This window comes from Notothenia rossii, assembly GCF_949606895.1.
Source record: "Notothenia rossii genome assembly, chromosome: 1".
NCBI classification, from domain to species: domain Eukaryota; kingdom Metazoa; phylum Chordata; class Actinopteri; order Perciformes; family Nototheniidae; genus Notothenia; species Notothenia rossii.
The window spans coordinates 47,057,613-47,071,623 of NC_136912.1; the positions used below are offsets into that span (position 1 = coordinate 47,057,613).

Consider the following 14,011-nt stretch of genomic DNA (forward strand, 5'->3'; position numbering starts at 1 on the left):
GGTTTTCATTTTTCAAGGTTCTGTCAATAAACAAGAGTAGATTATTTTAATAATTCTTCATTTTGTATTTTGGCTGGTTTTAGTTAAAGCTTGGCTTATTATTTTGGAAAAGGTTCCGCCTAAATAATAAGGCCTGTGAGATTACAGCCAACAAATCCATCAAAAGCAACAATGAATATATCTACTAATATTTATTCAGATCTGTGTCATACAGATCCATTGTTGTCCAAAACTGTTCAACACACATCAGTGAGACACAATGCTGCACTTGGGGACATCTTCCTTTATAACCATCAACACACATACTGTATTTATATTTTGTATTAGTCCGCTGCTGAAAGTAGTCCACTATGAGTGCATTGAATCATGTTTGCTTAGATAATCGTGCCCATCTATTTAAGGAAATAACTGAGCCTTTTTATAAATAAAACCATATATTGGTGGGTTGCCTTGGAAGAGTTACATGTTCAGAGGGAACAGATGGGCTACATCGCAGGTTAGGGAAGTATCGAGAGGCAGACTAACATGTGTTGAGAATACGTAAAAAAATAATTCCAGCTTTATTCTTGAGGTTTGTTTGCCACACAGTGTTTCAGTTTGTAGTGTTGGCAGGATGGCATGCATTTGTTGTGCATATCATTGTCCTCTGAAACAACACTCTTAATTTAGTATTCACACCATTCAGTTCAGAGGCTATTACTGACATCCCATCACAAGTCTGGGCTTGTCCAATACCATTCGTATTTTGTACGACCAGAAATCTCTGATAAATCTCACATACATCAAAATGATTATGCAGTATGAAGAAAGAACACACTGTTAGCAGTTAATACAAAAGAGATTGAAAGAAACAACGTAAATGTTAACTTGGTCTTCGTTTGCATCATTGAGATAAGTGGAAAGTGTTGTTAACATGGCCTACTTTTTCATTAGCCTTTTTCAAAATCCAGAACAATAATGTGTATGCGGTAATGCATTAGCAGCACAATAACAACGCAACATACATAAAATAGTCAGTGTGTTGCTCCGCTGATGCTTTACTTGTTAGTGTAATGACTGAGAAAGAGTCTTGAACAGAATTGACATCACATAAATTGTCCTGAAATAACATACTGTATCATAAATAACTCTGCTACAATACAGCAACAGTAGCTGTGCAAACATTTTACTCTTACATAAACGAGGAGGCATTTAGCTTGGAAACGGCAAATGTCACATACTTTATCTAACACTTCAGTCAAAGCCTTGATGAGAATGTGCATGAAATGTGAACCTTTAAGAACTATTAAATCAAATGTTACATTAACATAACTGCTGGAGGTTTCTCAGCTTAACAATATGAACTAACAGATAAAATATTATCTCACTTTGTTTTCATTAATAAACACAGTTAATCCAAAGGCGTAAAAACTCAGTAAACTCCATCCTCTACAATGTATTAGTTTGCTGCGTCTAACCCGTTTCTCTCCTGCACAACTCGCTCACCAATTAGTGAACGCCACAAAGGGAGCCCATAAAGGGAGCACATGGGGGGGGGGACATGATCAAGTCCACTCTCACAGCAGTCTATTGAACAATTAATATGTTCTCCTCTGACACACTTTAACTTTCACACAGCATTTATTACAGGACTGCTGTAGTTGATTTTAATAGAAAATAAAATTTCATATTTTCCTGACCACTCATACAATTTGGAAGTAGACTCTCAAAAGTCTACTCATCAAGTATCTGTGATATTTAGTGCTACACCACAATTTTACAATGTTATTACAATGTAAATATTATAATAATTATCATATTTGAGTGTTTATACTGGATGTACACACATTATTATCTTTATAATGTAATCATTTGCTCAGTTAGTTTATCTGCACTGCAGTGCTCACTGAACAAGTTCATACACCTTTAACTGAGCTGTCTTCCGCACCTCACTGTTTTCTTTCCCATCTTTTTTTTTTGATAAATATATTTTGTTTGGATGTACATTTATTATGCCTTCCATATTGACCAAAACCAAATGGTAACACACCCTAGACATTGTTCTTTTGTTCATTTATTTCAGAAGAATACTTAATTTAATGCTGAATGTAGGTAGAAAGCAAAGCGTGAGGAACTATTCACGACAGAAGCCTTCTTGTTCATCCACATCATTAACACCCGAACGCAACATGAAGTAGCCTACACACTGAGGCTGAATCTGAGGGTTCACACTCCAGTCTCCTGCACAACGTTTATCCGAGACAGAAATACAGGATCAGAATCAGGAACAAGGGAATGTTGCATGGCTTTTCTCTGTGAAGTTAACTAATACATAATAAGCAGTCATACAAACATTGATAGAAGCATACAAACAATAATCACCACAATCATTTAAAGGGTTATAGAGATCAATGCTCGTCTGTATTTTAAAGCAGTCATTCTGAGTGACTGAATAATATTTCAAGGGATTTAAATTATTCTCTCTGTTGACTGAATCAGCAGTATTCCCTCTGTATTAAAATGCAATACTGACTCTGACTCTTTCAGTAGGCAGAAAAACTTTTTGTAGGCATGTATGCTGAAATAGTAACTCAGTTTGACTGTGCACTGACAATGACACACTGCAAAAACTGAAAGGTTGAGTTGTGGAAAGCAATAATTAAAAAACCATTTGGTGCAACTTAAAAGTATTGCTTTCAACTAACCTAATACAGTTGTGTGAAATCTGTTGACATAAAACATTTGTTAAAGTCAACGTTTTCAGTTTTTCAGTGCAGCACATGCACACTTAGGCTACTGGAAGATAATTAACTTGTAAACAATGTTATATATATATATATATATATATATATATATATGTATCACTTTTATAACATCTTATTTTTTGCTTTGCTGCTTACCATGTCCTCGTGCGGCTCTCGCTTCTGCCGCCACCTGCCACAATCAGGGCATGCAGTTCAAAGTCTCTCACACACACACGCACACACACACACACACACACACACACACACACAAACACACACACACACACACACACACACACACACACACACACACACATAAAACACACACACACACACACACACGCGCGCACACACAGACACACACACACACGCACACGCACACGCACACGCACAGTGGTAGAGCATCAGGATTGGACGCAGCAGGGATCCCCCCATTCCGTTTCTGCCTCGCTTGGCGTATCATCATCTTTTACCGCGAGGAGATGAGCTCGCGCCGGCTCACACTCAGGCCAGTCTCTTGTCTCCGTTTTACCGGCGCGCGCTCTCTTGCTCTCACTGACTGTTATTACTTTTGCCGGGACAGCGCGAGGACAGAGATGAAAGGTGTGTCACTCTGAGACGTTTACTTTCTCAATGAAAAGGACGCCACGGACGGAAAACACCAGGGTTTGATTGAGTCCCTGTCAGTTCAGATGTAGTTTCCGCTGTAGAGACACCCACCATTCCGTTTTCTTCACACCGACACTTCGTTCATTTCACGTGTGCGTTGTTCTGACAGCCGCGCGCCGTGCTGTCGTGGATGTAGTGTCCTCGAGCCTGCCTTTAACTAACACAGTGTAATTTAAAATGACACACACGACGGGAAGAAAAACAAACACACCCCTTTTCCGCCTTTGGAATTAAACAATTTGGGAATAAACCGTTTAGAAACGTGAGTAAAGTAGTGAAAATACAAACACAGTGTTCTGAATGCGTTTTCTTTTATGTCAATTTCTCCGTTAATATTTACTTCGACAAGCTGAACAAGTTTTTTTGTGGAAAAAAGTGGAAAAGAATTACTGGCTGCACGGCGGAGCTGGTGAAGTGGGAGAGGAGGGTCCTCCACACCGGGACGAACAGGTAGGATAGCCCAGAAACACTGAACACGAGCAACAGACACACCGTTTACTGGAACAGCAGCTAGGCTGTCCCGGGTTCATTACCGCTGGGTCGGATCCACCACTCTGCCTTTCTCTCCGTTAACATGGGAGATCACTGCTGCTCGGCATGTCTTTAAACTGCATTTTAATTATACAACAACACAAAAAGCAAACGGCCCTTTATTGCTATTGTTACTTTTCTAATAGGATCGCTTGTTTTCTTCTCCGTGTTGGACAACTAGATGAGCGCACGAGCCAGCAGTTAGAACCTGTTATAGAAACAAATGATTGTATTTAACACGGCTTAGCGCTCATAACATAAGCATATGCCGATTTAAACATCATTACTTTAATGTATAACGTAGCCTATATTGTATCGTAATTCTCTATGCACGTAACCGTAGCCGTTAAGCAGGACTAAAATAAATCCAGTTATTTTAAATTGCGACCCTGGCGTTGTGAATCCTGTACGTTCACAACGCTTTTTTCGGTCGTGTCTGTATTTTTATTGAAGTGTTATAATGTAAACATTGAGCACGAAATTGTAGACTGATTCTGAAATTAGTTTAAAAGTCGTATAGTCCACCAATCAAGCAGAATCATTTCACAGAGTAGCTCTTGTATTACAGTATCAGGCTCTCCTATGGAGGCTAATGGGAAGGGCAGGTATGAGGGAGCAGTGGGGGTGGGTGCTGGTTTCGGAGTGTGCCGAGTAAGAAAAAGAAAAAGAAAGAAAACTATTTTCTGAGTTATGTAGGATTAACAAATGAATAAATTAATTTAAATATAATACAAGTGGCTCCCTTTTTACTAAATGTTGTGTTTTCATAGGACCATCTCCGAATTTGTAAACACCATTTATAACACCAACACCTACTTGTATTTATTTAAATTCAAGACTACAACGGTAGTACTGAATTTTAGAAGTGGAGATATATTCCGTTGGAGGTGATTGTGAAACCTATTATTAAACTGTTATTCACCTGCTGTCTGTAATTGGAGCAATTGCTCGTGAATTAAATAACACTAAGCATTAAGCTGTTCCACCTCTGAGTGATGACGCACTTACTTTCAAAACACTTTGGCAAATAATAGTTGAGACAGTTTGCAGTTTAACCTGGTTCTGGTTCTCTGAAATGAGAGTGCCTGCATTTATCCTGTGGGACATTCTCTGGGACAAACTCAGTGATAGGTGTGTGTGTGTGTGTGTGTGTGTGTGTGTGTGTGTGTGTGTGTGTGTGTGTGTGTGTGTGTGTGTGGTGTGTGTGTGTGTGTGTGTGTGTGTCTGTGTGTGTGTGTGTGTGCGCGTGCGTGTGAGTGCGTGCGTGTGTGTGTGTGTGTGTGTGCGTGCGTGCGTGTGTGTGTGTGTGTGTGAGTGCGTGCGTGCGTGCGTGCGTGTGTGTGTGTTTGTGGATCATTTCTTGTTTTTAAAAGTAAACTCGTAATACTTGTTATAATATGAGTTGCCTTGATGTAAAAACAGGTGTCTTTGGTGTTTGTACACATGCACTCAGCCTTTGGTTTTTCTGTCACCTCATTTGTGAACTGCTTCAACCTTGTACTTCAGACAAGTGTTTTCTCCTGCCTTGCTTTCTTCTCTGTGTGTTGTAATAGGAGAGCTGTTGTTGGTCTTATCCCTTCACTCTTTGACAGATAACATTATCTTTTTCCCACTCTTTGTTAAAAAGTGTTACGATAATTGCAGCGTTATTACTCAGACATGCAGCTTCTTTAGTCAGCGTACAACAGTGTGAGTGTCAGTAAAGTAATGCCAATGTGAAGGGTGTTTGAGTGACCTTGACTAAAATATAAAAACATTTAAAGATATAAATCAATATGACCTTTAAATCACATAATCTGTTTCTAGCTGCTTTTGCACTGCAAGTTGTAATAAATAGTGAATGAAAGGTTTGTTCTGCTCATTAAACTCATGATGAGGTAGGCTGGCGAGGCCTGCTTGTATAGATGTTGTTGCATAATTGCTGCTCATATAAAATACACATACGTTGAGATTTACTTTAGATTTACAATATGTAATCTTGTTACAGTGATCTCAGAGTGGATATGTTATTTTGGATTCCTCACTTATTTTTGTAGTGCAACAGCAAATTGATAGCATTGCCTGAGGTCATGTTCCTCCCTCCCGTCCAGAGCACAGCTAGTGAAGCCATGTTAGTGAAAGGGATATTTAGTGGTACCGCTTTTCCAAATCTGTACTGTTAGCAAGGTAAATGGAAGGTTAGGGTCCTGAGTTTTAACACCTAGGCTGCAGAGGAAGGTGTGTTTGGACAGAGCATGAACTGTACGCCGCTGGTAGTTTCACAGACGGCCCGCACATATAATAAATGTGCACATTGTGAATTAATCACATTTTTGGTATAATTTCTGTGCTGCTAGTGTTACAAATATTTTGGGTTTGAAACAATTGTAAAAGGCCTTTCCAGGTTTAATATAATAGATGACAGACGGGTAGATGCTAGTGAATGTCCCCTCTTTCAGTTAACGGTACATACCAATTTATACTTTTTTATGTGCAACAGAATTATTTTGATATGGAAATTCAGGTCTGAGAGCATTGAAAGCATTTCCCCTGCCCGCTATGCTGCCATCTGTTTCAAAACAGTTTTCAATATAAAATACACTGGAACAGCTGTACAGGGTAGGTAACACATCTCAGTGAACTCCTGCCCACTTTTATTCTTGCTCTGTTCTTGCACAATTGGATTTGAAAGGTCTGCAGGTTTTGCTGAGTTCAGGTAGTTGTGGGAAGTTATAAATCAAGGACATTTAGATTTTAAATATCTCATTAGCGTCTCCTTTTTTCTTCTCAAGTTAAGATTGTTCCACTTAAAAATGCACAATGGAGGAAGGTGCTGATAACCTTCAAAGTGGAACTCTTACACACCATATACGTTTCACGTAAATTAAGATACGCCACAATGAAGGGATTTTCTTTCACAATCCCATGTCATATTTGTTTCACTACATATTCTAGTATCCTGAATGCTATTTCGTTGTGTTGTTGTTTGTACATGTAACTGGTAGGTTAAAGCAACTTTAGGATAATTTGTTGAATCATTACGTTTTAAAGTGTCCGTTATTTGATTTGAATAAATTGGCATTTTCTTACACACACAATTTCATGACATTTAATTTAGCTGGCGCTTTTATCCATATCGTCTTATAATAAATGCATTAACACACTCAGAACAACAAGACAAGTGCAGGTATATATGCTTCAAATAAGTCAAACCATTGTAAGTGCTGGTGTATTAGTTTCAAATGGACTAAACTCTTTAAGTGCCATTTTTTTTATGGCATTATTTGACCAATCATGATTTGATTGATTTTGCATTTGTCAGAGTTATGTATTCTCTGCCATCCATTTATTAATAAACACTGTGTGTACTAAATGTGTATGCAGGTGTGACTTTGATGTGTTAACACAACCAGTCAACCAGCAAGAGACAGACAGCAACAACCTACACACACAAACACACTTTTCACTGCATGATAACACTGGGCTAGTGTGTGTGTCTGCGCGAATGTGTCTGAGTGGTTGCATGAGTCTGTTAGGGCTTAAATGTATGCTGTGTGTGTCGTTCTCTGTGCACTATGGGCCTTGTGGGCTGATTCTGCTGTGTGTGTGTGTGTGTGTGTGTGTGTGTGTGTGTGTGTGTGTGTGTGTGTGTGTGTGTGTGTGTGTGTGTGTGTGTGTGTGTGGGGGGGTGTGTGTGTGGGTGTGTGTGTGTGTATATATTCAATAATTACCATGAGAGCCCTCAAACTGAAAATGTATCCACATAGTGTGTGTGTGTTTGTGTGTATTGTCCAGGGAGTGCTCAGACTGAAGATCCAGCTGATGAAAGCTACCTGGAGCTTCATAAATGGGTCCTTTGTCCAACAGCAGTGCGTGTGTGTGTGTGTGTGTGTGTGTGTGTGTGTGTGTGTGTGTTATACCACGGCTAAATATTCTCTAAAATCCGGTATGAACCCCATGTTTTGATCACAGTTTGGTGAGGGTTGCTGCCGCAGACACTACCATGTTTCTATTTTGTGATTCTGTTAAGAATTCCTCAATTGTGACAGCTTGATGTTAAAATGATCATTTTATGAAATTCCTTATTTCCTCTTTAATTATTATTAGTATTTGTTTTGAGTTTTATAGCCCATATGCTCTAACCCTGTTTGTGTCCATAGTGACGCGTTTAGCACAGTATTCAACTGTCAGCGGGTTCCTGAGTACATGGCAATGCATAGAATACAGTCTCAAATCCACATCAAAAGCCTCAATGCGTATAGCTGTTTCTAAAATACTAATAATGTCATCTAGTCATCGAACCCAAGTATTACCGTCAATTATATTCCAAGTCAGGTATATTTTAATTGAGAGGAACTTCTAAATAGGCTACATAATTGTTTTTATTGGCATTGGTTTAATGAAACAGTTGTATTTAGCACATTGTATAAACAAATAGAATGTGTGTGTGTGTACGTGTGTATATACATGTTGTATACATGTATGTCTGTGTGTGTGTGAGACAGTGAAAGGACTTTATTGGATGAATATTCATTATATACTGAATTAATACAAAGTTGAAGTCTCTGCAACTTTAGATTGTATGGGGTGTTTAAACACATTTAAATTGCATTAGATGCAACCCCCCACTCTGTTGACTTACATCAGAAGCTGTTTTATGATGGATAATAGGAATTAGGTTTCACATTGAATCAACTTAAAATGACACACATGTACAAAGCACTGCACACACATTAGAATTGTGACTCTGCATTTCACCCATCCCAGTGTTCGTAGCGGTTTGCAACTTTTATACAGTGCATCGGGTTCCGGTGCCTTGCTCACGGCACCTCAGCAGCGCCCTTATGGTGAACCGTCCCCTCTCCAGGTACCAGTCCACAATACATATTCAGTCAATGTGAGGACTTAAATGGAAACCTTCCGATTGACTCGTTAAAACTATATTCTGATATTTTGAAAGTTTACTGCCAATACAGGGACAATTTAAGGCAATTATACTACCAAAATGACCTCATACATAATCAAAGTAAAAACATTTTTTGTTAAATCATTTCTAAACAGAGAGGACATTACAGCAATACAACAGGAATATTTCTATATAATATTTGCAACTTACGGCTTATTTTTTCTGAACTAAAGAGGCTTATAGACACAGACATTTGATTATATCAGGGGTCTGCAACCTTTTTGACCAAAAAAGCAATTTTGCTCCTTTTTCCCAAAACATTTTTTGTCTGGAGCCGCAAAACATATTTCATAGCTTGATAGCTAATAAAGTTGTATTTATTGTTATATCAGACAAAAACTACAGTTTTTTTGCATTTATTAGGCTATTTATTACATTATATACAACTGTTAACCTCTAATAAGAAACAAAGAACTCCTATAAGGAGAATTACAAATAATACAAAGGCCTACTTTAAAATAAATTAAACACAGCACTTGGCGAGTCCTCTGCACATTTGAAGGGGAAAAATATATTATTAAAATGTGCCCACTTTGAAATAAATAAAACATATAGCTGCACCCTAAAAAGAGTTAAAGGTAGGGTAGGTAAGAATGGAGAAACCAGCTCGAGTGCGCTAGAATTTGAAAATACACAACCGGAAAAAAATGGCCTCTTCCTTCAGACTTTCTTACAGAGTCCCTCCTCCAACACACACGAACGTGCATCATCAATGAGGGCACGAGATACATTTGTGCACAGATGGAAGGCTGACAGGCAGGTAGGCCATCCAGTTACTTTAGCCGGGTCGGCTAAAATGATTGGTCGTGCTTTTTACAACGCTACGGCTTCCAGAGATTAATTTCTGTATGTATTTATTGTCAAAGCATTTAATATATTCAGTGCTATCGGGACGTTAAGAGCATTCCATGGAATATAACAAAAAGTGTTTTCTGAAATAAATTACATACCCCATTGAATTATGACTGAAGATCGTCAGCTGTCTTCCTCTCCCTTGTTGTTCCTCGATACGTAAAAGCTGCAGCACCTTTGACAACTTCTCTCTACATATCAAACATACCGGTAAACCAACATCGTTTGCTGTGAAAGCATAGCACTCTGTCCACGCAGAATTAAATCCTGTGTTCCTCCGGTACTTTTCTTTGATTTATCCATAGTTCGCTCATCGAGCCGGGGGTCCCCGCGAGAGCGCCTCCAAGAAAAGGCGCTCACGCGGGACCGTAGCAGGATGTGACGCATATTTTAGTTGACCTAATTAAAACCGTTTTGTTTTTTATTTATGTGTCACAGTATCACCTCAAAATACAAGATACGAAACATTTTCAACCGTGCAACAAAATATAAATAGTCCTACAAATACTTTTATTTTATTTCCTTCTTATTGTTGTCTAAGCTCAACGGAGCCAGAGCAGAGGGCTTAAAGGGCCGCATGCGGCTCGAGGGCCGCGGGTTGCCGACCCCTGGATTATATGATACTTTCCAGTTGTTTCTGGTACAGATTATAGTGAATTCCTGTATCAGATTTTTGTTGGGCCACAATAGATAGAAATGTGCCTAGATATACTCCACATTCATATATTGTTTGTGATTATCATTATGCCATATTGGTATAGCAGCTGTTATTGTAAAATATTTGCCTGTGATTGAAGTATAGCAAGAAACACGTAATGTGAATAATATAAAATAAAGGATGTTGCAGAATATGTAAAGAAACAATTGTACTAACCGTTTGCTTATATAATAATAATATGTAATAATTATTACCCATTAACTGATTTAGAAAAACTCTTCATTACGTTTGGGACACATAATATATCAACCAATTAGGAAACAATACCCATAGAATTTTCCCTTTATTTGATTAAAATGGAAGGAGTCTCAGTCTGTATCAGGAATGTAATGAGAGCCGATACTTTGGTAGCACAGATATCGGGGGGCATGAGATAAATGGTGGCCTGATGAAGCGCTAAATTGGTATTACACACTTTAAATGATCTGGAATAGTGACCCCTTATTCTGTCTGTCTGTCTGTCTGTATATCCATTCATGCGACGACCACCTTGGCGCTTCTAATAGCATGCTGGGTACAGCTCCCTCTCTGCACATCGCTACAGTACACTCAAGAGAAATACTGGAGCCCAAACAAATGTAAAATAAGATATAAATAAATCTGCAATTTTACAGATATTAGATCAGTGTTACGTCCTTCAAGTTCTACAACAATTCCATTTCCAGGTTCACACTGCAATTACTGTATATACCATATTTGAACTATTTGACTTTTAAGTTGACTTTCAAGTTTGCAGAATAACAACCAAACATATTGTCATTTGCAAGGCAATGAGAATTTCTTTTGACCAGGCTCACACATTGAACATAGATTCAAAAATAAACTAGAATCAACTGCTTTACGGACATTGCAAAGCAACATCAATATCATTTGTCATTATATATGTGTGTCTCCTGCTTTGTTTTTAAAGTTTTTTTTAATTAATTAAAAAATATCACTCAAAAATATCTGGAGCTATTTGTGTATTTGCATGTGTATATGTTCTAACAACTAAAACACACAGATTTAAAATGTAACCAGCCATGCAGAAAAGCACCATACAACCACAATGTCTGTGTGTGTATTACTGTGTTAAAAGGTCATTGCCACCCTGCACTCAAAGTGTGCGTCTCTAGCTGGCTGGCTGGTTACATTAGCATTCACACACACACACACACACACACACACACACACACACACACACACACACACACACACACACACACACACACACACACACACACACACACACACACACACACACACACACACACACACACACACACACACACACACACACACACACACACACACACACACACACACACACACACACACACACTGTAATGCAGTGTGTTGCCGCACTTTGGTGGTGTGTGCCTCTTGCTGCCTGGTTGGTTACATTAAACTCAGGCTCATTGGTGCTCAGCCAGGCTTACACACTAGTGTGTGTGTGTACTGTACTGTGCTTGTCTAAAATCCCACCATGCTCCGGCGAAGTACTCAAGTGCAAAAAGGATGAACAGTGAGAACCAGCTTGAACGTACATGTTCATTTCAGAGAACACTCTAACCTCTGCTTTCATCCGTCCCCCGCTCTCCTCTCTGATGTGGACATCAGCAGCCGTCATGGCTCTGCTGTCCTTCACTCCACTGCTTCTATCAGGGAAAGTTACATTACATTAAAGAATAATACATAAATAAAAGACTGGGAAATAAATATTTATATCATATGATGCAAGTTCAAAAAATGCACTTCAGGTTAGGTAATGCTGTCATGTAGCGTGAATGGACAACTGCTTTGCTGTGCAACCTGTGTTGCAGATTGACAATTAAATCTTGAAATCAAGTGTGTGGGTGAGAGAGAGAGTGAATTGGTGAAGGATAGGTAAATTGAAAAGGTGTAAAATAATAATAGTAATTCATATTTTGCTGCCTGAGCAGACAGACCCTAAAGTCCCGCTCCCTTTATCACTGTGCAGAATAATGTGTTTATTGGATATTCAAAGGCTGTTTTTTAAATAATTTACTAATTATTCATTAATTATGCGTTCCAAAATAGAAGTTGGGCAAATGTAAAACTATCAAGTGCACATGAACGAGACTGAAGATTTTGTTAGAAGAATGTCGTCTAACGTCTTGTAGTTTCAAGGATAAGATGATGGAATTTTTGTATGGAAAAAGTCAATCAGACACACGTTTTAATATCGTTTCCTTGACACACCAGCAATGCTCGCTGACCAACAGGTGCATTATGGGTCATTCAGGAGGGATCTTATCATTAAACTTCCTACTTCATCTTGTGTGTGAGTCCATTCTGCTGTTTTGACAGTACCTCTCAGTTGTGACTGCAGAGCACTCATTCAACTCAATTTATTTGTATAGCCCAATGTCACCTCATCATGTTTTACTGTGTGGAGCACAGAGAGTGTGTGTGTGTGTGTGTGTGTGTGTGTGTGTGTGTGTGTGTGTGTGTGTGTGTGTGTGTGTGTGTGTGTGTGTGTGTGTGTGTGTGTGTGTATGTGTGTGTGTGTGTGTGGGGGGGGGGGGGTTAGGGCTGCACGATATTGGAAAAAACTGACATTGCGATTTCCCCCCCCCCCCCTGCGATATGTATTATCAGAGCAACAAGCTGAGCTAGCTCGGTTAGCAGCGCCGAACTGCCCTGGAGAAACGCATGAAACTACTTTATTCAGTGTTTTTACCTTTAATCACAGGGTCCGTTTGCTTTGGAGATTTGATTGTGATTGGCAGTGTTGGCCAAGTTACTTTTAAAAAGTAACTAGTAATAGTTATAGTCACTGCTCTCAAAAGTAACTAGTTACTTTATTAGTTACTAAATTATAAAAGTAACTAGTAACAAGTTACTTTACTTTCAAAATAATAACAATACAAATACAAGTGTTGTGTTGTTCTGTGGCACAGTAAGAGAAAAGACAACTCCCCATCATTGTAGCAATTATCATTATGAAATGTAGTGGAACAATAAAACACAAAAAGATATGTTTAGACATTTTGACAGGCATCTTTATTGTAGCCTCAACAATCAAGTTCTAATTAGTGCACTTGTAGTCAGTGTTGGGACTAACTCGTTAGTAGTGGTTATATCTCCAAGTTGCAAATGCGCTGCTGCTCTTGCTGATACTTGCATATGCCATTGTGTGTGTGTGTGCTGGTGGTGAGCGTTGCCGTGTTTGTGTGTGTGTGTGTGTGTGTGTGTGTGTGTGTGTGTGTGTGTGTGTTAGCATTAGCAAGTGTTCGTGTGTGTGTATTTTCCCCATAAGGCAAGACCCTGATTGGCTTACCCTGAAATGTTACCCCGCGTTTACCAATCATCACTCCTCTCTGGTCACTTTCACTTTTCCATGGTACTGTGAGAGGACATCGCTGTATTCGCCTGTAAGTTACATCCGCAGGGAGATTCGGTTCAGTTCCATCACATAATGTAACGCAGTAACGCACCCATTTAAATCACAGTAACTATAACGGCGTTACTTGATGGGAATAGGTAACCAGTAACGCTATTAGTTACCGCAAAAAGTAGTTGCGTTACAGTAACGCGTTTCTTTGTAACCTACACTGGTGATTGGCGGTT

At 39.0% G+C, this 14,011-nt stretch overlaps 1 protein-coding gene across 5 annotated transcripts in view; it reads left to right on the forward strand.

Annotated features, from left to right (window-relative positions):
- tenm3 (teneurin transmembrane protein 3) overlaps window positions 1-14,011 on the forward strand; it is a 690,209-nt gene that overhangs the window by 243,584 nt on the left and 432,614 nt on the right. For 2 of the 5 annotated variants that reach the window (XM_079656343.1, XM_079656344.1), the window contains exon 1: window positions 3,169-3,842. The exons of 1 other annotated variant lie outside the window; for it this stretch is intronic. The gene's annotated coding sequence lies outside the window, so the exon portion shown is untranslated. Of the gene's footprint in view, window positions 1-3,167; window positions 3,843-14,011 lie in introns of those variants that run through there. 2 more of the 5 variants (XM_079656341.1, XM_079656340.1) reach the window with 2 other exon arrangements.